This window comes from Artibeus jamaicensis, unplaced genomic scaffold (genome assembly GCF_021234435.1).
Source record: "Artibeus jamaicensis isolate MK-2021 breed Jamaican fruit bat unplaced genomic scaffold, CSHL_Jam_final scaffold_537, whole genome shotgun sequence".
In the NCBI taxonomy this organism is placed as follows: domain Eukaryota; kingdom Metazoa; phylum Chordata; class Mammalia; order Chiroptera; family Phyllostomidae; genus Artibeus; species Artibeus jamaicensis.
This window is the reverse complement of record NW_026522047.1, coordinates 21,532,918-21,555,919: the sequence shown is the minus strand read 5'-3', so window position 1 is coordinate 21,555,919 and position 23,002 is coordinate 21,532,918. Positions and strand designations below refer to the sequence as shown.

Sequence of the window (23,002 nt, the reverse complement as noted above, 5' to 3'; positions counted from 1 at the left end):
CTATACTTAACCACATCATCTGGGGAAGTTTTCCTAAAAGCTTCCCTCCCCCCCAGAATCATATAGTAAATGAAAAACTTAATCCAGAATAACTCATATTCAGTCTAGTAGCCATCTCAGTGTTATTCTTGTGAAGTCCCAAGATTTTCATTCTCCTGATTGTCACAAATTTCCCAGGCTATTAATCAAAATAATTACAGTTGTCCATTTCTTCTGTTTTGTTCCCTGATCATGGACTGCCCAGCTTTGCCAGGTGTCATATCAGTTACCCTTCTGACAGTTTCCTAGTGTATATTCACGTTTCTCCCCTGGTTTAGCCTCAGTGCTTCCTGGTTATCCTTACCTTTGTTTGATCTGTTTTGTTCTGAATATTAGTTATTTGGAACCTTCCCACTGCCCTCAGATGAGCGGTCCTATCTCTATTTTCCTTATTCCCTTTTCATTTCATATTTTTTACTTTTTCTTCTTCAGTGTATATTTACTGAAGGAATAAAATGGTTTTATTTCTTTAAAAAGTGATAATCTATATTCTTGATTTTATTCCTTCTTCCTTTCACTGGAAGCTTGCTGTTTTCTGTATTTCTCCTCCCTTTTATGCTCTATGTTGGGTTGTTTGCCTCATCACACTTAACCTTGAAAAATACCTCACTTCTGCTCTTCTTGTCCTTCCCATTGTTACCGAGCTTGTTAGATTTGTAGTTGACTCTAAAGGTCCTGTTTCTTAACTATTATTCAACTACCTTCTGTAGTTTGGCTATTGTTTCTACTAGTGTTCTGCTTTCTCAAGTGAGAGTAAACCACTTTTCTTATAAAACCAGCTTAGGGGTAGGTAGGCATTGGTTAACCTGATGTTAAAATGCTCTGTATCACACCCAAGTTCAGATTGAGTACCAGTTGCTAAACCTGTGTCTTTACATTTCTCATCCTGCATTGCCTTTTTCAGCAGAAAATGATTTGGTATCATTTTCTCTGTTAACTGTTTTTTCCTTCATACACCCTTTAAATATAAAACGGGTTTGTTCTTTGCCCCTCCTAATTATATAATACATTTCTAGGAGATAGCCTCTCTTTCCATTATGTAAATTAACACAACTTTGTGATAACTCACAGATACCACATTTTCCTGCATCGCCTATTTCACCTCAATCATTAAGTTCTCAGTCCCCTTAAATTATTATTTCTCAACCTGAGAATTTGTTTTGTATGATGCTTGATATGTTGTTAGAACTCAGTAAATGAATGAACTCAGTATCTGAGTCTCCCAGTCTGTCCAGTTAGTTCTTTTTTTAGATAATGGTTTTAACCATTACTCATGTCTCTCATCTGTGGCAAACTCTTGTCTACACTTATTATCATATTTTGGTCCTAAGTGTAACTAATGAGACAGATGATATTATTTGCAGGTGGTAAAAATAAGGGTCACAGAGATTGTGATTTGCTTACAGTTTTGCAAGTAGTGGTGGAATTGAAAATGAAAATGAAGTTGCTGATTACATGTTTCCTGGTGTTTACAGAAAACATTCTTTTCAATGATAAAAGCAACATACGGGCAAGAAACGCCTCTCCATGCGCTGTGTGGGTTACTGTGTGAATTAAGGGAGACAAAACAGGAGTTCTCATGTGATGAGATGTAGGTGGGAGAAATGAAAATCAAGAATATGAATTTTTCAAACACCATTAACAGAACTTTGACACTCGGACATCCTGTAATGATATAGTGATGCCGGTAGTTATCCTCAGATAACAATTATAAAATCTGGGTAAAATATTGAAAGAAAAACTCCACCTATTTTAAAAGCAGTGGAAAATGGTCAGAAGGAGGCAGGAGCCAGATGAGAGGTTATTCTTTGAAGCCTTCAACTGCAAACAAAAACCCTATAATACAGAAGAAAAAGATTTGGAAGAACAGAGTGAAGACAATATACAGATAATTTATAAGTTGTATTACACTAAAAAGTTATAACCATTAACAAAAGCTACCATCTAAAATTACAGTTAACCCTTGAACAATGCAGGAGTTAGGCATGCTAACTCCTGTGTACCCGAAAATTTGCATATAGCTTTTGACTCCCCCAAAACTTAAGGTGAATACTAAAATCCAAGGATGCTCAAGCCCTCTCTATAAAATGTCATCCTTCCACATCCACAGACTCCCAACTGCAGATAGAAAACAGTTCAGCCATTCATTGATAAAAAATCCGCACGTGAGTGGGCTCCTGTATTCAGACCCATGTCATGGGTCAGCTATTCTAACAAACAATGCATTTCCCTTTTCTAAATTTCTTCAGTAATAAATAGGGATATCTAAGTAAGATCACTGTATATGGCTTTTAAATAACCAATGTTCACACATTTTTTGAAAGTTTGCATTTTTAAAAAGTCACCAGGGAAATGTATAGCAAATTGATTTTACATACCCATTTTTTCAAAGGGAAACTGCAAAAAGACTTTAATAATGGCATCTCAGGAATAATTACACATAGTCTACTAAGATGTTTGCTCTGTAGACTACTGATACTTTTAAACATTAATTTATATAAAAATGCAAACCATGTCACTTTAATTGAAACTAAAGCTTTTTGTGCAAGAACACAATAAAAGAGCAAATTTACAGCACACAAATGAGTGAATGCTGTCCCGAGGTGGGATGGAACAGAGTAGCCTACCGTGCGACTGCAGGTGACAATGCAGGTGAGCTCGCTTCTTGCTCTCTAACAGGGATCCCCTTTACTCCGGTTTCCCACGATAGGTTCTTCATTTCCTTTCCTTTGGAGTTCTCACCATTGCTAAGTTGAAAATCAGTGTTAAATTTAAAACAAAATTTAGTCTTATTTATGTGTGTAATTCCTAAATATTATAGTTCCCTCTTCTGTCTTTTCAGAGCTACTGCACCATGTTAAAGTTTTCCAATTGATTTCAGCGCATTCTGCCAGTACGCTTAAATTGCTGTTTTATTTTCTGGAGTTAGAAGGAGGTTTTTGGAGGCTCTCTATCTCTCCAGTATTTCTTTTGAGGTTGAAATTTTATTACAGTGATTATCAAAAGTTATTTGTAGAAACTGAGAGATTGGGGTACAAAGTGAGCTTCGGCGAAGAAGCATTCAGTTTCAGAATCTAGGATAGCTAACAGGAATTCTGCAAATCAGTGGTACAAAAAACAGGATGGGTGTTGCTCTGAAGTAAAAGAGGTGGGAGAAACATAACCTTGTATGAGGAGAGGTCTTATTTGGATATTGTTTAGATCAGATTACCTAGAAAAGACATTTATGATGCAGTTTTGGAAATTCAGATATTGACTGGTATTAGTAAATACCAGGGAAAGTGTTACTTGGACGGAGGCGCTAGAATGATTTTTTGTGAGTATGTAGGGCAGTGGCAAACTTGTTTAAAGATACATATGTATGGGTAGGGGGGAGAGCGGCACGATGTCTGGGATTTATTCTACCTCAAAAACAAAAGAGTAAAAGACACAGCAATGTCTTGAATAATTGTTGAGTATAGATGGTGAGTAGATATATATATATATATATATATATATATATATATATATATATATATATATATGAGTTCATTCCACTCTTCTCTCTACTTTTATATATAATTGAAAATTTTCATTTTAAAAGTTTATTTTTTGTCCAGTAACCAAATGGTTTTGCTGCTGATGCTTCTCTGCCAACATTTAAAGTTCTAGGCAGATGAAATTTCATGTATTTGTGTTAAATCTGACCAACAGGCTTATTTTCATAAATAATTTTTAGAACGTGCCAGCAGAGAGGTAACTGTACCAATAAAGATGATGCCATGCACCAGCACTCAGCCACATGCTCTGCAGATACCGTATTTCTCCTTGGAAACCTCATCCAGCTTCTCTCTGCTTCACAGTGAGAAAATGGGTGGTCAGTGAAGTTACCGCACCTGCCCAAGTAGCAGTGTTCCTACGCAGCAATGCCAATATTTAGAGCATTTCTCTCTGATTCTGTGTTCAGGCATTTTGAGGGGAAAACATACCCTGAAGTACAAATTTAGCTGAAGTGAGATTCGTGTTCAGATTCATGTTTCTGTGGTTAGAGAAATTAGGCTAAAATGCTATTCTAGCACAACATTTTTTCCAGCCTAGTGTATTTGTATTGATTGCTCCAAATTAAATATCAAATGGGAAAAAATGAATAAAGCTAGAAGTAAAACTAGTCTTCCTTGACTTAAAAGATTTGACGAAATTTGGATTGCTTGTCCCCCCATTTTAGCCCTCCTCCTTTGGGAGTCCCTTTGTCCTAATACATCCGTGCCGCCCCCAGCTGTGTAAATGCCTCACTCACCTGTATTGGCTCACTCAGGCAATGCCCTATCTTCCAAGGTCCGCACCTAGCTGTAGGATCCCAGCACTTAACCACGCAGGCCCATCTCATCACAGTTGACCAGCACGGTATCCTCAGAACCTGAGCACTGTGGGATTATGTGCCATGAAATCTACCTAAAGGGATAGTATATGGTGAGGGAAACTTTAGCATATAGCATAGCTTTAAATCAGAGCTCTGACTGGTGTGGCTCAGTGGATTGAGTGCCGGCCTTAAAACCAAAAGGTTGCTGGTTCAATTCCAAGTCAGGGCACATGCCTGGGTTGCAGGCCTGGTCCCCAGTTGGGGGTGTGTGAGAGGCCACTGATCAGTGTTTCTCTCACATGTTGATGTTCCTCTCCCTCTCTTTCTCCTTCGCTTCCCTCTCTCTAAAAATAAATAGAGAAAATCTTTTTAAGAAAAGTCAGAGACGCAGGCTTTTTTTGTTTGTTTGTTTTTGGTTTTTTTTTCCAGACTGAGAGACCTTTATTTAACACTTCCCAAACAATATCATATTGACAGTGTCTTACTTTGTCTTCATGGAAAACCTGTCTTGCTAAACATTGCAACTTCTTGCCTGCTTTTTTTCCTTTAAAATAAGTTCTTATAGTCAGCAAAATTTGCATAATCTGTATACCATACTTTGTAGGTCAGAATCAAGTTCGGCTTTCTAGGCCACAAATACAATAATAAAAATTATCCTTAAATCTATAAAAATATTCTTTAGATTTATAATAAGGGAATAAAACTTTTCCTGCTATTTTATAATTTCTTTTGATTTTTTCCTTTTTATCAGTGATCACCATCTGCTAAAGTAAATATTTGTTTTGTTCTGCTGTGTCTTCCACCTGGAATGTGGGTTCAGTGAAGGCAGGGGATTTTTGTCTGTTTGCATTGCTACATCTTCATTATCTGTAAGATGTGGTAGGTACTTAGTAAATAGTGGAATGACTGAATAAATGAATAAATGGGAACTTTAATTTTTTATAAATTCATTGATCAGTGGGTGGGGGGAGAGAGAATGAGTATGAATCCTTGATTCTTAAGTAAGTGGAACAAGGATTTTGCTCCACTTACTTATGTATTCATTGGTTGATTCTTGGATGTGCCCTGACTGGGGATCAAATCAAAACCTTGGCCTATGGGACGATGCTCTAACCAACTGTGCTACCCAGCCAGGGTGGGGACCAGAGATTCTGAAAACCGAGGACATTAGATTTGGCCAAGGACAGTACCAAAGAGAACACTTTTGAAAAGTAAACCTGTGGGACTTACAGAGGAAAATGTGATCCAGTATGGAAAAATTTAAGGGGTAAGAAGCCAATTTTCTCATTTGTAAAGCCTTAAAATATCAAACATTGAACATGTTTTCAGCAATTGAAATTGCTGTAAAGTAATTATACTGTTAACTGCTCTGATTATGTTTCATATAGTCTTAGAAGTGTTTCCGCCCTAATCATCTATTTATTCCCCTGTTGACTGTATTTTAGTTAAGGTTTATGTCTTTCTTCTTAAAAAAATATTTTTAAACTAGTGATTTTTTTTTACAGGCAAGATGAATTTTAGAAATGGTTGTTATGGTTTTTTATATTAAAAATACATAGTGCCTCATTTTTCCTTTACCTAATAATTGATTTTTTTCAATCTATATGTGTTTACTAGCTAGATTTTAATATCTTGCTGCATGGACATAATTATCAGTTATCTAAAGCTTTACAAAAATAGATGTTAATTTTCAACAGTACTTTGAGACACAATTGATAATAATTATGGTAAAAAATTAAGATGACTATTAATGACATCAGTGAAAATTCAAAAACACTTTATATTTGATATTCTGAAGTGAATGTTTTTAGAATCACTGTTTAAAAATTACCGGAGCTGTTTTTATAACCAAAAACTGTAAGTCTTGATGGAAGAAAACGTGAGCAAAAATATCTAGTGAGTCTCAGTGTTTTTTTGGCCTTGGGACCCATTTACATTCTTAAAAATTATTGAAGACCCCGAAAGAACTCTGATTTATTTGGGTTATATCTCTCAATCGTTACCCTACTGGAAAGTAAACCAAAAGTATTTATTTATTAAATTCACTTAAAAGTAACAGCTAATCACATATTAACACAACACATTTTTTTAGGAAATAGCTATATTTTCCTGAAGTGAAAAAAGTTAATGAGAAAGATGACATTGTTTTACATCTCTGCAAATATACGATATTTAAAGTCTGGCTAAATGGAAGATACCTGTGTATGCATTCAGTTTGTTGTGATATTGCATGATATAGGTAGTTGGAGGAAAACTCACTGTATACTCCTTACAGATTGAGTGAAAAACACAGTGATGTCTTGGTATTATGAAAATAATGTTGATCTCGTAGATTTCATGTAATGCTCTCAGAGAGCCCCCAAACCCGTATTTTGAGAACTGGAATTATTTTTTCACTGGAATACTATTTGTGACAATACACAGTTTTAAATGAAAGAATAGTTTAAAAATATAATCAGGTCAATTGGGTAATTTTCCATTCGATACGTTTTACTTTAGGGAAGCTATTGTAGTTAGTGTGTACTTCCTGATGGATATAAATTTGGGGGCCGGGAGAGGGTGTCCTGACCTACAGCACCATGTTTGCAGGCCACACATCTCGATCGTGTGATAGATGGTCACTTATTAGAGAAGTAGAGTTAATTCAATAGAAATAGATTGTTAAAGTTTTTTAAAAGTTCCTGATATTTAGAGTTATTTGTAGTTGAGGGAAAGCACAACTTTAAAATTCAGTTTATTTAAAAAATAATAATGTTGCTTAATTGTTATTAGTGAGCAATATTAGTGTTACCTCTTTTTAAACATATCTGTAGACAATTAAAAATAAATATTACCTATTTTTCATGAATAATATTATGCTTTTTAAATGATAGTTTTTAAAGCTTTATCTTTGTTGGTTTGTTTTCTGCCACCATCTACTTACAACCTAAGAATCAATAGTACATTAAATTAGCAGACATGGAAGGAAAAATAATAAATAATGAAGATAGCCCTCCCTCATTGCTTACATTTTGCTTTAGTTATAGCTAATATAAGATCTGGAGGGTATTGGTGGGGGGCCACAGGGGATGAAGCATCATATGTCAAATTATTTCACAAGGAATTTATACCTTGAATCTTTTATTTTATGGTTTTGTTTAAAAACAACATTGATGCTGAGTAGCTAGTAAAACAACTTTTGTTAATAGCAAAATGCCTTTGTTGAGGATTTTCATTGATACTTACCTGGAATATTAGACACAATGATTTATTACAGGCTTTTGTTAATTATAAAGCTAATAAAATATCAGCTATTACGGGCATGTTATATATTTGTTGGTAATATAACTTGTATGAGGTTTTAATGCACAATACGTTGTTCATGTACTAGGATGCTGTGCTAGTTTTTTCATTCTCCCCTTGGCTTCCCAGTCTCACGTTTGCTAGGAGCAGGGCATCAGCAACATTGAGACCTTTCCCCCCAACGTGTCTGACATGCATCTGAAAACATGGCAGAGCAGAACTATAGCTAGAGTTTAGAAGTTCTTTTTGTTAAACCATACAAGAAATTGATAGTATTTCACATTTTCCACATAATGTGCTCTTTCCATGAATAACTGTGTAGGAAGCAGCACGTAGGAAAAGCACAGTTCTTGGCAGTACCGACTGAGTTGCATCTGCAGGTGAGGATTTAAATTCTCTGCAGCACACAGTACCTCCAGCAGGCGAGTAAAAGGTTACTGCATTATTTTGCTTATTTGTTTTCATAGCCTTTATCTACAAAAGGTTTTTTTTAAAAAAAATTCAGCGTGAAGTGCATGCCTGTTTTTAGATACTCTGGAAATTGATTTAAGTATAACATGAACATCAAAAGGGCAGTGCAAGGTGAAGGAAGAGGCAATCCTGGCTCCTTTCAGCTTTAAACCAAGGAAGAAATTGAGCCTGAGGCTCACACAAATAACCTTTCAGAGCCACAGAAAACAGGAAGCTTTTAAAATATACTTTAATTCAAGGCATTTCTTATTACATTAATTTTTAGACTATCTTCCTCAAAAAGGGTGCTGTTAAAAAAGTGTTAATCACTGTTCTATGAATGTTCATTAAGTTCTTTTTGAAGTATTATTATTTGTGAAGACTATCAAGTATTTGTATTCTCTTATTCTGGAAATAATAATGTGGGTTATAATCACATGCTGCAAATAAATATCTTTATAGGCAAAAGAGGATGCTTCAGTATAAAAGATACTAGAGTGTGGCTGACATATTTAATACTATTGCTTATGTTTTTAGGGTGGTTTCTGGTTTTTGAATCTTTTTAATGAGATGCAGATAACCAAGTGTGAGAAGACTCAGTATCAAAACAACCAGGCTTTTTGATGGTTTTTCACTTATTGTCAATGTTTGTCTATACCTACATACCCTTTCTTCGCATTTAAATTCTTCCAACACTTAGAATTTTATTGCTCCATATTTCTCAAGTTTAAGTACAGTATTCAGAAGGAATATTTTACTTTGCACATCAGCCACCACCCTACCCCTTTCCAGCAATACTCTAAGATTTTGTAAATAGTTACTGTCCAAATTTTGTTAAAAAATACTTATGCATATGTTTCTGTATTTTAGATTGAATAATAAGATTGACAATGATTCTGTAAATTAATCTATAGGATACAAATAAAATCAGTTGATTATTCTTACTGTGAGGGTTTGGCAGGCTTCTTGAATCGGAGAGCCATAAAAGGTCAGCAGTTCTGATTGGTAAGTTAAAGAATCCGTCCGGTAATTTGCTCCCTGTTGTTTCTCAAAGCAATGCAGCGGCAGTTCCTTTGCAGATATTGAGTGGTTCTGGACCAGCGTGTATGGGGACAGGGGTGGGTGGGGCTCATTCCTGTTGGTTGTTGAAAGTGCATTTACAGAGGGAACAGGTTGGATAGGCTGAGCTGAAGGAGTGTGCAAACAGATCTAAACTGATGGAGGACAGAAAGAGTGGTTAGTATAATTTGGGGTGTATTATCTTGAGTTTGCTCCTTTGTTAATTAAGTACTTGGGTTTTAATATAAAACAGTTAGAAATATTAAAGCACCTTACCTTCTTTCTAAAGAGTAGCTGGGAGACTTCTGTTTTTAATACCAAGTTTTTCTTGGTGATGAGTTTGTGGCTGGTATCTTCTGTAGGCAAGCTGTTGTTTTATTCTTTTTTAACAGTGTTTCTTCCAGCCAGAGAGCTGCAGAATGAGGCATTCAGCCAATTTTGAGTATATACAGGGCATTATCAGCTCTGATTTTTTAAGGTAAATTCTCATCTAATGAGCAAGTCAATGTGTGGCTGTGGCTGCAGCGTTATTTCTTCCTTAATGAAGAGGTTGAGCCGTTCGACCTGCTGCTCCGATCTGTTCTCTTGTAGCCATACATCAGACCAGTTGCAGAGATTATCCATCGAATGTCCCAGGCAACCAAAGGTAACTACGTAGATTTATTTCAAATAAGAATATATAATTAAAATGGATGCATTATAACTAGCACCAAATGATTAAAAATAAAAGACCAATTAAAGATGTTCTTAGCAGTTTTCTTGACCTTGCAGTAGCTATCCAATATCATTTTGTCATCATCAGATTGTGTAGCAATGGAAATGCACTGCAGTAATTGATTTTGTAATAGGATCAGGTGATTTACTAGCTGCACTGACAACCACTTGCTTGCTTGCTCTGAGCTGTGGAGCACTCTAATGGGTGTTGTGATTGCAGCCTGGGGTTGATGTGAGACTGCTGGCCACTTAAAGCAGCAGCACTTATTTTTAAAATTGGAATACTTTTTCTTCTTTGTTTTTGTGCTTTAGGTTTTGGGTAGCCTTGGCAATTTTAGTTACTTTGAGTGCCCCCATGAACTCGAGATGAGAGATTGTGTATTATTTCATTCATCAGTTCATGAAAAGTCCACTGGGACTACTAGCCTCGAAGGTAGTGAAATCAGCTCAGCACCAGCATGTGCATCGGCACACTTCGTATTAATCACGGAATATATCTGAAACATAGGAATTTATTTAACTGTTCTCTGTTTTTTAATGAAACAGTATTTTTTAACATTTGCAGACTTCATCAGTTTCAAACTCTAGCTGTCATTATAATAATGGAATTATCGTAAGTTTTTGTATTAGTGAGTTGTGCAAGAGTTGTTTTATATCCTTTTTTGGTCTTTTGCCTTCTTAATGGTTTCATAGCTATAACAAGATTTAGGGAATCATCTGAATTGGACCAGTTCTAAGGATTATTGATGAAAACATACAGTAATTATTTTAAAGTAACATTTAATAATTTAGCAAATTAAAACCTTAGAATCCAAGATTATGAATTTTCAGTGATATTTTAATAATCCTTGTTTTCATCTTTATGCCTTTTAAATAAGTAGCTGATCACAAACATAGAAGTATAGAACTAAAACTTAAAGTAGAATAGAACTAGTGTTGCAGAAATGAAAGTCAAACTCAAGTGCTCAAAACTTTGTCTATATTTAAGTTTCGCTGAGTGCTTTGCATTTAGGAAAGAAAATTACCTTCCTTCCTTCCCTTCCTTACCAGCTCCTCTACCTCTTTAACAATCCAGCATGTATTTTGTACAGACTCTGACATAAAAATACAGTCTTTCCCTAATTTATGTTTTTCAGCCAAATTTATCTTAACATGATAGAGACATTGTTTTTTCCAAAGACATTTAAAAACATTTATATTAATTAAATGTTAATAATTTGCTATAGAAGAAATTGAGTGTAAAATTACCATTATATATACTACTCAAACCACTGTGTAAAGAAAGCTTTTCTTTGAGACATACTTAAATACTTGACCTTAGTGTCTGAGGCCTTAGTGTTTCTTCAGAGAGGTATTACCAGTATCATTTTGTACTTTATCCTGAATTCATATACTTAAAACATTGATTATGGAAAACTGTAACACAATTCAAATACTACTTAGAAAAATTTTTTATTATTCAATGGGTAACAAGAATAAAAACAAGTTTTATTCTTTCCCCAACCCTCTGCGAACACTGATAATATTAATATAAGTATGTTAATATCATTTGAGATTTGGTCAAGGATGTGTCTAAATTTATGTATATTGAAATAAATGGTAGATGACCAATAAATTAATCACTGATACATGTTTCAGTAGAATGATGTACATTAAAGCTTTTTTGCAAAAAGTTGAGAAAATAGGAAGAGAAGATATGAGTAACAGAAGTGTTGACTACTTTCTTAAAAAGATTGGAAATGAAGATAGAAGATGCTGTGATTATTCTGCCTGTAGACAGTATTTCAGTTGAAATACATAGGCAGTGTACTTTGTGAAGTTCTAGCCCCAGTGGGACTGCCTGTTCTTTTTTTGAAAGTCTGCTTGTACTTGATTTAATCAGGCCCTGCCACTGACCTACTTGATGACCTTGATCAATTTAGGTATGAACATTTTTAAGGTTCCTTAAACACAGCCCCAAAATTTACATTCAAAAGAATGAGTTTGCTTCTACTGGTGTGAGGTGTTACAGTAGTTAACCTGGAAGCTATATAAGTTGGTATTAGGAGGAAAGATGAAATTTGTTAACAAATCAGTTTTTAGGTGGTATTGAAATGGTGTTGCCTTTCAATTTTCATGTCTTTTTTTTTTTTTTTTTTTTTGAGGGAAGGGTGCATGTTTTGGCTTAGCACACTGCATTACCTTTTTGATATCCAGTATTCTCTGAATAGAATAGTTATTCTAGATAATTATCCTAGTTCTTAAGAGAACAAATTTGGGATTAAATTCCAGTACTGTCATTTTTTCCTATACTCTCTAACAAAGATAATGCTGTGAAAGAGTTTATTTTTTTTAGCATACTTTTTTTTAGAAAAAAATGTTTAAGGTAGGCTTTCTGTTGGTAGTGCTTGTTCCATTCATGGCCTGTTATAAGCCGAGTACAGTCCTCTTTGTTGCCTAAGCAAAGGTTTATGGGTTGCTTGAATTAGGTGTTTGCAAAGTGATGATCATGTCAGAAAAATTGTAACAAATATTCACAGAACCCTTAATGTGGACCAGATGCTATACTAAGGAATTCTACATTATGTCATTTATGAGATAGGTATTCCTATTGCCATTTTTAGAGATGAGGGAACTGAAGCTCAGAGAGGTTATATCACCTTAAATCACATAGCTAAGAAATAGAATCAGTTTTCAAACTTGTACTGAAAAAATACATATTTAAAAAATTATGCTAAAATACTGTACTTTAATATACTTTTAAAGTATTTGCACTTTTAATTATCCAGTAACTACAGAGATGAAGCCAATTTTTGGTCTGAAGACTTACATGATTACATCACTTTTGTATCTTGAATAAGAAGTAACTGATGCATTCACCTCTTACTCAGCTATTTGGAATACACTTTTCATCGTGGCAGTAGTTACTCATGTCAATGCTTGTACCCTTTTTGCGGTCCTGTTTCCTGAAGTGGGGTTTGGAGATCACTTGCATCCGTGTCATCCAGGGTGGTAGTTAAAAGCACAGATCTGTGTCAGAGCCTATTGACAACTGACAATCACTGAAATGGGATCCAGGGATTTTCCTTTTTAAACAAGCTTCTCAGGTGATGCTTAGGCACACCAAATTTTGAAAACCATTAAAATTGATGATGTGCCCCTAGTCTCCCTTTCTCTATATGTTGTCTGTTAGCTCCTTTTCCCTCAGAATTGGTTTACACACCAATGATGATTTGTAAAACCATCTCTCACTGTTAAAAACAAACAGTTTTGAGATAGGCTGAGCATACATTAATGGTAAAATGTAAATTGGTAATGTAAATTCTTTTATTTACATTTTAAGGCATTTTAAGGTCATGTTTAAATAGTATTTATTTACTTTTAGGCAGAAGGGAAGGGAGGGAGAAAGAGAGGGAGAGAAACATCAGTGTGTGGTTGCCTTTTGAGCACCCCCACTAGGGACCTGTCCAGCAACCCAGGCATGTGCCCTGACTGGGAATTGAACTGGCGACCCTTTGTTTCTCAGTCTTGTGCTCAATCCACTGAGCCACACCGGCCAGGGCTGTTTAAGTAGTATTTAAATGTTCATAAACTTTAACCTTATGCACCTACTTCTAGGAAGTTATTCTAAGGAAATAAATCAGATTTACGGAAAGATTTAGGTACCAAGATGTTCATACTAACATCATTTGTAATGGAGAAAAACTGGAAATAATTTAGTTTCAAACATCAGGGAAATGATTAAGTTTATTAAATATCCATTTGTTTGAGCCACCATCCAGCCTTAAAACATCACATTGGGAAAGATATTGAAGACTAGGAAAATGCTCATGATTTAATATGAAGTCTCAAAAGAAGAATGTAAAATTGTACGTATACATGCATGCAAATATAGTGCATTTGCATTAGGTTGAACCATATGAAATTTATATTTTTGTAGGTCAGTGAGTGGTTGAATAGCAGCAATTCATGGAGATTAACCTAAAATGATAGTAGTTTTGAAATTACATATTTGTTGCACGCAGTAGAGAGGGAGACTGGAAGGAAGTACAGCACATTTATTATTAAGTGATTATCTGTGGAAGATGAGCTTTTAGATAACTTCAAATATTTCTTCTTTACATGTCTGTAGTCTTCAAAATTTCCAAGTCTACTGTAATGAAGCTTTGTCATTAGATTAAGATACCATGAAAGCAGATTAATGTTACAGTTAAAATTAATATGTAAAATTAATACATAGTAAGTGATGTCTTTTAGTGCCTAGGGGTAGGATTTGACATGGCTTAGAGTTTGTGTAAGCTGAAAAATAATTAAGAAAGTCATTGAGAAAGAAGTTCTTTGAAGCTGGAATAAGAAGAGTGTCAGTGATGGAAAGTTATGAGTTACAGTTGTATCCTTTTTGTTTTTTATCATGCTTAAACATTTGTAAATTTCTTTATAAACTTTTCCACCAATATGTATAAATTATACACCTCTATCATTGCAAACTTTGGAGGAAAAGTCTCAGAATTCTGATTGTGGTTATAGTATTTAGGGGTAAAATGTTACTCGTTGCTCTCAACCCTGTGATTAATAGTAAATAAAAATCACAGTGTTAACTTTGCAAAGCTAATGTTTAAGAATTTGATTGGTTTAATTTTTTTTTAAAAAGTAAGCATGAGAACAAAGTTTTGTAACATATTTTGTTTCTATATAGGAAATTAATTCCTAAATTTTGGAGTTAACTGGTTGTAGAAACTCATAGCAGTTCATCCTTTGAAGAATACCATTTAAAATTCATATCTTAGCATGTATCTGTGATAATTGTTAGGATATTATCTGTGATAATTACTAATTACTAATTATTAATAATAATAATTTGGCATAACAAAAAGCCCTTGGTGCTGAAAAAATAAAAATAAAGATTAAAAGTCATTGTCATAGAACCTTTGCTTATGACATACTTTATGATACAGACTTTTTCTTCCTCCTTTATTTTCATTCTGTGACCAGAGCTTTATTAAAGAGTGAAATGAAAAGAATACTGAATTTTACTGGTTTTAAAATCTGTATAGTTGGATTGGGACAACTCCCTTTTTATTTATAAGGCTTCACTCATTTGCTTTGTTTTGCATTCAAGAATGAATGCCATATACTTGTGAATGTTCACAGACAAGAGTGAGGTTGAAGAAACTGAATCTTTATGCAGGAGGAGGGCGATGATTAATGGAGCAAGTTTTTGGAGGAGGTGTAGGGAAAGACAAAATGCAAAGGTCTGGTGGTATTAATTTTGGAAATGATAGGTATCCCTTTTTTCTTAAGAGACAGGAGAGAAGGAAGGAGGAATAAAGAAACAAAACCTTTGAGATTGAGATGTCAAAAATTGACAAAAGCCCAGTTCTGAAAGCTTCAGTGCTCTCAGTGAGGAAAGTAAAGTGCTTATTAGGAAGCATAAATTCGAGTTGTTCCATATACATTTTATTTTTTATGTCAGACTGTGTAGTTTTGCTACGTGTTTTCTGTCTTATAGTAGAAATTGTTCTTGATCAGTATTTTTATTATAATAAGATGAATTTGCCATTTCCATTTTGAAAATTTTGCATAGAGGAGACGTGTTCCATAGTAAAAATTTTGGAAAACAAATAATCTAAACTTAGGCAATGAAGAAAGGAAAACACTTTCAGAGCTGTTACTAACCTTTTGATAATCCCTGAGCCAGAATTTGATTCAGAATGTTACAGTAATGTGCATTCATTGGAAAAAAGAATAGGAGGTCTTATGAGCTGTCAAGGTCCAAATGATACTTGATACAAAGCAGATAGGATATGATTTGAGGTTTTGGAGGTCGCTCATATTACATTTGTTTACCAGGTTGGTATCCCTGTTCTGTTCAAGATACCATTTTCTTCCTTGTCCTGCCAGTTCCTCCTATAGCCTTTCCTCCCGTTTTTGAAATGGTAGGTGTACTCTGCTGGTATTTCTGACTTTAGTGAATTGATACTTCAGGACCCATCTGTTTCAGGGCATCATAAAAAATGCTTTAAAAATTCCCTAATGTATCCCTGGCTGGGTATCTCAGTTGGAGCATTGTTCTGTTCACCCCTCCCCTCAGAAAGGTTGGCGGATTCCATCCCTGGTCAGGGCACATTCCTAGATTCTGGGGTTCAATCCCCAGTCAGGTGTGTACTGGAGCAACTGATTGATATTTCTCATATCAGTGTTTCTCTCACTCTGCCTCCCCTCCCCTCCCCTCCCCTCCCCTCCCCTCCCCTCCCCTCCCCTCCCCTCCCCTCCCCTCCCCTCCCCTCCCCTCCCCTCCCCTCCCCTCCCCTCCCCTCCCCTCCCCTCCCCTCCCCTCCCCTCCCCTCCCCTCCCCTCCCCTCCCCTCCCCTCCCCTCCCTCCCCTCCCCTCCCCTCCCCTCCCCTCCCCTCCCCTCCCCTCCCCTCCTCCCTCTCTCTCCCTGCCTCTATCTCCCTCTCCCTTCTCTCTCCCCTTTCTCCATTCTCCCCCTTCTTCTCTCTCTAAAATCAGTGTTTAAAAAATTCTTTAATATAAAACAACATTTCAGGCAGATTTAATAACTTTTAATTTTTAATAACTTAGATTACCAAAATTAAATATTGATCAGGGTTTGACATTTTTAAAATGTTAGATATGTCTTCTTAGACACCTATTGCAGACACAAATTTAAATATTGGAGTCAATCGTTTATAGTTCCTCAGCTTAGTAAAGAAATGTATTCTTTGTGGCCAAGGTAGGTAGAGATTGCTTTCTTTTTAATAATTTGACATTTTCATAAAGAAAACAATTTCAGCCCTGTGGCTCAATGGGTTGGAGAGTTACCCTATAACCAAAAGGTTGAGGGTTTGATTCCCAGTCATGGCACATGCCTAGGTTACGGCTTTGATTCCCAGTCTGGGCAAGTACAGGAGGCAGTCAGTCAATAGTTTTCTCTTGGGTTGACGTTTCTCTCCGTCCCTTCCTCTCTAAAAGCAAGGGAAAATGTCCTCAGGTGAGGATAAAATGGAAGGGGAAAGAGAATCAGTTCAAGTGTGCTACGCTGTAAACCAAAAAGATGTGTCCTAAGGAAAAGGCCTTTATCATTTTAATGAGCATCCTCCTCCTTGTGGCTTTGGTATAACATTAGAGAAACTAACTGGAATATTGGTTTTTACAATACATAGTATGTGCTAGAATTTAGATTTAATTTGGCATCATTTTGGGAGTACTTTGAGGTCATGTGTTTTACTTCTGCTATTACAATCCCTATTTTTAAATGTGATCTAATTTTTATTCATTTATTTCAGGTATTTTATCCAACTGTTTTTTATTAATATTTCTTAAAGCAAAAACAGAAATAGGTATAGTTTTGGTTTGGCAAAGTAGTTCTTAAGCGTTTAGCAGCAATCAAGTTTAACCTCTTAGTTCAGGTTAGTTTTGTCCCATAATAGCAAATACTGAAGAAGCCAGGGGAGGTCTAACTAAAAGCAAGTGGTGATGCTGGGTTTCCTTCAACACCATAATACAGGCAGTTCTGGTACAAAGCAATATACGGATCTCCGGAATGAACCTAAAGTTCTGCAAAATCAGACTTTAAAAGTAGGGAGAAGCCATATAAAGACTAGTAATAATTATAATAAAAATATTAATACAAGTAAACATTTGTACCCAATGTCAGCTAATTCTGAGTTCTAGGATTTATTTATGCCTCCTTCAAGAGGTAGGTTCATTCAATTCCACTTAGGATAAATTGTCAGAATTAGAAATTTTGATCCAGGGTATAGCCTTCTTTATCAGTCCTCCCTACCTCTAATCCCTTTAAAAAATGAACATGGAGAAAATAGTTTCATGGCTTCTTTATTTGTATTCACAGCTTGACCAGAGAGTTGAACAATGTGGAAATCCTGGTAGTTCAGAGCTGCTCACCAAGCACTGCTTGTCCTCCTACAGGATTTTCAGGGTTTTTTTCTTAAGGTCGCCATGTACTACTACCAAGGCTCTCTCTCTGTAAGCTTGTTTCCTGATGGCTGTAAAGCACTAGTAGGATGGAGAAAAGTCTTAGTGGACCGGTGTGACTTTCACATTATACTGACCTCATCCCTTGGTGATGAATGAATGAACTAATCCCCATTACAGGAAGGCGTCTGTAGAAAATTAGACTGTTGTCTCATTGTTTTGTCATTAATACTTTATGCACTGAGCAGGATATGTATACATTGTGTTTGCATTTTTTTTTCCTGTGCTGTTTGTGTCAAACATCTCTGCCATGTAGAGAGGGGAGTAGTGTGATGAAATGGGTGTACCAGTAGGGTTCTACTGGTCTCTTATGCTTGTATAGCTCTCTGCTTTAAAACAGGCCGTGTGGACCATGGCATCTTTTGTTGGAATTACTCAGTAATTCAAATAGTTTAGGTATTAATTTAGGCATTACCATTGCCACGACGTGAAAGAAAGGGGTTTTAGAGTTAGGCAGACTTGTGATCGAATCAGATTTAGGTGAGTGAGTTTCGGTTATGTGAGGATAATACTTTTTATGTGGTAGGATTATTTTGAAGAATAAGAGATAATTTATATAAAACAGCATAGTGATTGGCACATAGCAGATACTCAAATATTACTTCTTTTACTAATAAAATTTGAGACCGTAAGATTAAGGGACTTGCCCAAGGTTATATATCAGTGATATATAACAGTTATATATCAGTGATACAGTTATATCACTGTATGTACAAGAGTCAGAATCACTGACTACCACATTTCTGTTTTTAGTTTTCTATGGAGAAAAGCAAAAACAAAACTAGAACCTAACTATAGGTTCCGAAATGGAGCTGTAAGGATACGCATATATTGTGGGTATACACTGATTCTCTTGCGGATTTAAGTAAGTATTTATTTCTTTGGTTAATGTGTTTCACTTATTTATATTTTTCTTTTCAGTTATTGATGATAAAAAATTGGCAGGAAAGCTTTTGATATAAGTTCTTATTCTAATTAGATTAGTGCTGCTTTTGAGTGGAGGATGCTGTGCTTCAGGGCAGCAGTTTAATTCAGTCCTGCTTGCACTTTTTTGACAGACTCTGTTTCCCTAGCTAAGTAATAATACGCGGGCACCAGTAAATTCACGGTTTACATTTTCAAAAAAACATGCCATCTCCCCAGGTCAAAATAAAATATACCAGGTTGCTCATTTTATACTACTGTATATATTCATCATGTGAGTTTTCCTTCAGGGTAATTTATAAATTTACTTGGTTAATATGAAATTAACCACTCTCTGTTTCTTTTTTAGTAAAATCTCTGCCTTTTAAAATCGTCATTGTTTTATCCAATTATAGATAAGATACAGCAACAAAGATTATTCCTTCCCCTCACCCCAGCTTACTGCCATTTAGTGTTAGAAGCAAGAAAAACCCTCAGTATTTCTATAACTGTGATTTGTTCACCTTTTATCTGTTTTATCTCACAATACCGTTTGCAGTATTGTCAGAGAACATGTATGCTGTAAGTTTCATAGAAGATGTATTTGTAGTGGTTTTAATTACATTGTTTGGAAATTTTAAGAATCAGAACTTACAGGATTTGACATTGGAAAGTGTTTTTTATTAAAATTTTGTACTGTTACTTATAAAAATTGAGATGATACCCAATACCCAGTTTGCATGCAGTAAGTTATTAATTTTGATATCATATTACAGGATATGTATTTCTTTTTAGAATTAATTGATATGTGTGATCATATCTAAGAAGTTGGAGGTACACAATTACTTAACTACTAGAGAAGAAAAAATGCTGCTACTTATGCGCTTTCAGTTTCTGAGGAGCTGAAATATGAAAAAATATGTCTCTTGAAATCTGTGAATATTACCAGTATGTATTCAGATTGTAGGGGTCTTTTGGCAAAGAGCAGATCTTGTATTGCAGTTATTGAGGACCCAACTCAATTCTCTATCTATGTGCGACTGTGCCATTTTTTATTAGTTCATTTATTATTCCTTCCATTAGTATTTATTGAGTGTCTTTTATATGTAGAGATGTGTCTTGTTTTTGGTCACACAAGATTTCCTCCTTCTTGGAACTTCTGTTATGTATCTAGCCCATAACACCAAACCAAGTAATTGTATGATAATACAAAATACCTCCATATCCAACTAGATTTCCAACCATCTTAGTGCGAGTATTGTTTTTTGCATGTTATTGACTAGCACACAGTTGGTGATTCATTGTGGTTTCTTGATTAATTAACTTTTGTTGAAAGCGTAGGAAGAAGAGTGGGGCCCCATCTGAACAGAGACTTTATGTGAATATGCTATAACATAACAGGAGATTTCAATTTCAGAAAAATATGATTGAATTTGTAATTCTAAAATGTGATATCAAAGAGTTCTTCAGATTGTTACTTTGAATTAGGTGACTTTGCAAGTATGGCCTAGTGTTTATGTATATACATACATACTCATCTTAATTTTTAAAGAGATACAAAAGGCTTGTGTTTATTTTAAAAGTGACATCCTGGCACCTTACAGTTTGAATTCTGTTTTTTTTTAAACATTTTATTTATTTGTTTTTTGAGAGAGTAGGGGAGAGAGAAAAAAGGAGAGAGACGTCACTGTGTGGTTGCCTCTCGAGCACCCCTCACTGGGGACCCGGCCCACAACCCAGGAACGGGCCCTGACTAGGAAGAGAAATGACGGCCCTCTGGTTCACAGGCTGGTGCTCAATCTACTGAGCCACACCTTCCAGGCACAGTTTGAATCTCGTGGTGCCTTAGACCTTAGAAGAAATCCAGAGAAGCTTGTTTGGCAGCTGCATCAGAAAATTACTGTTCGGAACATTGGTTGTGTAATAGCTGAATGAAGTGTCTAAAAGTAAATTTACTGGCTTCAACCTATGTGTTGTATTCCCAATTTTGTTGAATTTGCCAAATTTGCCAGAAGCAATGAGTCTGATTATGTACTAAATAGTTTTATTAGAACCATTAAGACATACATCAGGCATTTTGAGGTACTTTCTGAAGTTGTTTACGTCTTTCTGCTTTATTTTGAGATGATACCGTGATTGGAATGAAAATAATTATTGAAAATAATCCAGATGACATAGGCTCATTGCTGAGGAATCTTTCAGGAAGTTCTTAGATTGGCAGATCTTATCTATAATTTAAAAACTTTTAAAAATGATTTTCTTTCTATTCTAAAATATAGATATAGAAACTATATACACAACAAATAGTGATCTTAGAGTATTAAAACATTCTCTTAACAACCACACAGCTCTCAATATGTTGAGGCGTGCTACCTCTCACAGAAGCTCCTCCCTGTGCCGAGTCATAGCCCCTCCCCTTTCTTCAAGTAACTTCCCTCCTCTGAGTTATTGTCCCAGTAATCACTCCCTGTGTGTGTGATTCTCGACGCCAAGTATGTCTCTCTAGATTAAACTATCGTTTAATCTCAACCATTTTTAAAAAGAGCTATTATTTCTTTTACTTTGTAGATTTATTTTTCATATCTTTTCCTTAAAATTTATTTGTTTGACCTGCTTTTCACATTCTGTGTTTGACTGATTGCATACACAGGCTGCAGTTCCACACATTCACCTGTTCCTCCTACGTCCTCCTGCTGGCCGCCAGGTCTAGAGGCTTCCCTAGACTTGTGTGATTTCTCTGTCCAGGGAGCGGTGTGTCGCCTCTGTCTGTTCCTCCTCCTGTGATGGTAGCAGCTGTTGCTGCTCAGTGCCTCCATCCATGAAGTTGTTGGAGGTTGCAAAATGGCGGTGTTCTAATTCGAGCATTTCTTACTTGCTGTTTGATTCCTCAGTACTTTAGTTCATTTAGGAAAGGTAGTATAAACTACTTGAGCTATTGGGACCATATTGGAAAGCCAGACCTTATAAATTATCAGTGGCAATTAAACAACTATAAATTTTAAATTTTTGGATTGGAGAAATAAAAACTTGCCAACTATATCATGAGGATGGATTTTCCCAAATAATGAGTTGTTTAATTTGATGGTGGTGTACAAGTGCCTACACTTGTACACTTGGTGTATGACAGACAGACCACGTACATATTTTTACCATTGATATTTTTGCTCAATAGAAACTCTACAGTAATAAGAGCAAAAGTGGACCAATGCAGATAACAGTGTAGACACATTTTAAAGTCATAATGTTGAGAAAAAATACCCCCACACAGGCACAAGAGCGTTAGTTCGTCTGTACAGAGTTCAGAACCAGGTGGACTTGATCTGTCGTGTGAAAAGTTGTGATGGGTGGGCCTGCGAACTAAAGGATTGCGGTTCGATTCCCAGTCATGGCACATGCCTGGATTGCAGGCCAGTTCCCAGCAGGGGGCGCATGAGAGGCAACCATACATTGATGTTTCTCTCCCTCTCTCCTTCCCTTCCCCTGTAAAGATAAATAAATAAAATCTTTTTTAAAAAGTCGTGATGGTAGCTGCCCTTGTGGGTGACGAGGGCCGGTTTCTAGGAATCACTAGAGCAGGCTCTGGGGGATCAGACTGTTTTCCTCTTTAAGATTTCAGCTTTATTGAGGTATAAATAGCATACAATTATAAGATATTTAAAGTGTACATGTGGTGATTTTATATACATATTCATTGCAAAAGGATTCCCTCGTATCCAGTTAATTAACACATCCATCTTGTTTGGGAGGATTTGAAAACATTTAAATTCTGTTCTCTTGGCAAATGTCAGTTATGTGATACAATGATATCACCATGCTTTATATTAAACCCTTATACATTATTCATCTCATAGCAGAAACTTTTTTCCCCTCTCACTAACCTCTCCTTATGCCCCTCCGCACACCCCACCCTTCACCCCACCCCCAGTCTCTGGCTACCACTTTTCTACCTTGTTTCTGTGAATGTTATCTGTTCTGTTCTACTCTTAAAAGTGATACCATGCAGTATTTATCTTTCTCTCTCTGGCTCTTTTCACTTAGCGTAATGCCCTCAAGGTCCATTCATATTGCAAATAGCAGGCTTTCCTTTTGTGGCTGAATAATATTCCTGTGTGTGTGTGTGTGTGTGTGTGTGTGTGTGTGTGTGTGTGACATCTTTATCTATTCATCCACTGATAGACACATGCGTGTTTCCGGATTTTGGCTACTGTGAATAATGCAGCAATGAACTTGAGAGTGCAGAT

General features: G+C 35.8%; 1 protein-coding gene across 12 annotated transcripts in view; it reads left to right on the top strand.

The window, feature by feature from the left end:
* The window catches only part of FBXW7 (F-box and WD repeat domain containing 7), a 170,219-nt gene that overhangs the window by 42,024 nt on the left and 105,193 nt on the right, over positions 1-23,002 (top strand). The window contains exon 1 of one of the 12 annotated variants that reach the window (XM_053658207.1): positions 18,703-18,723. The exons of the other annotated variants lie outside the window; for them this stretch is intronic. The gene's annotated coding sequence lies outside the window, so the exon portion shown is untranslated. Of the gene's footprint in view, positions 1-18,702; positions 18,724-23,002 lie in introns of those variants that run through there. 12 annotated transcript variants of the gene reach the window in all.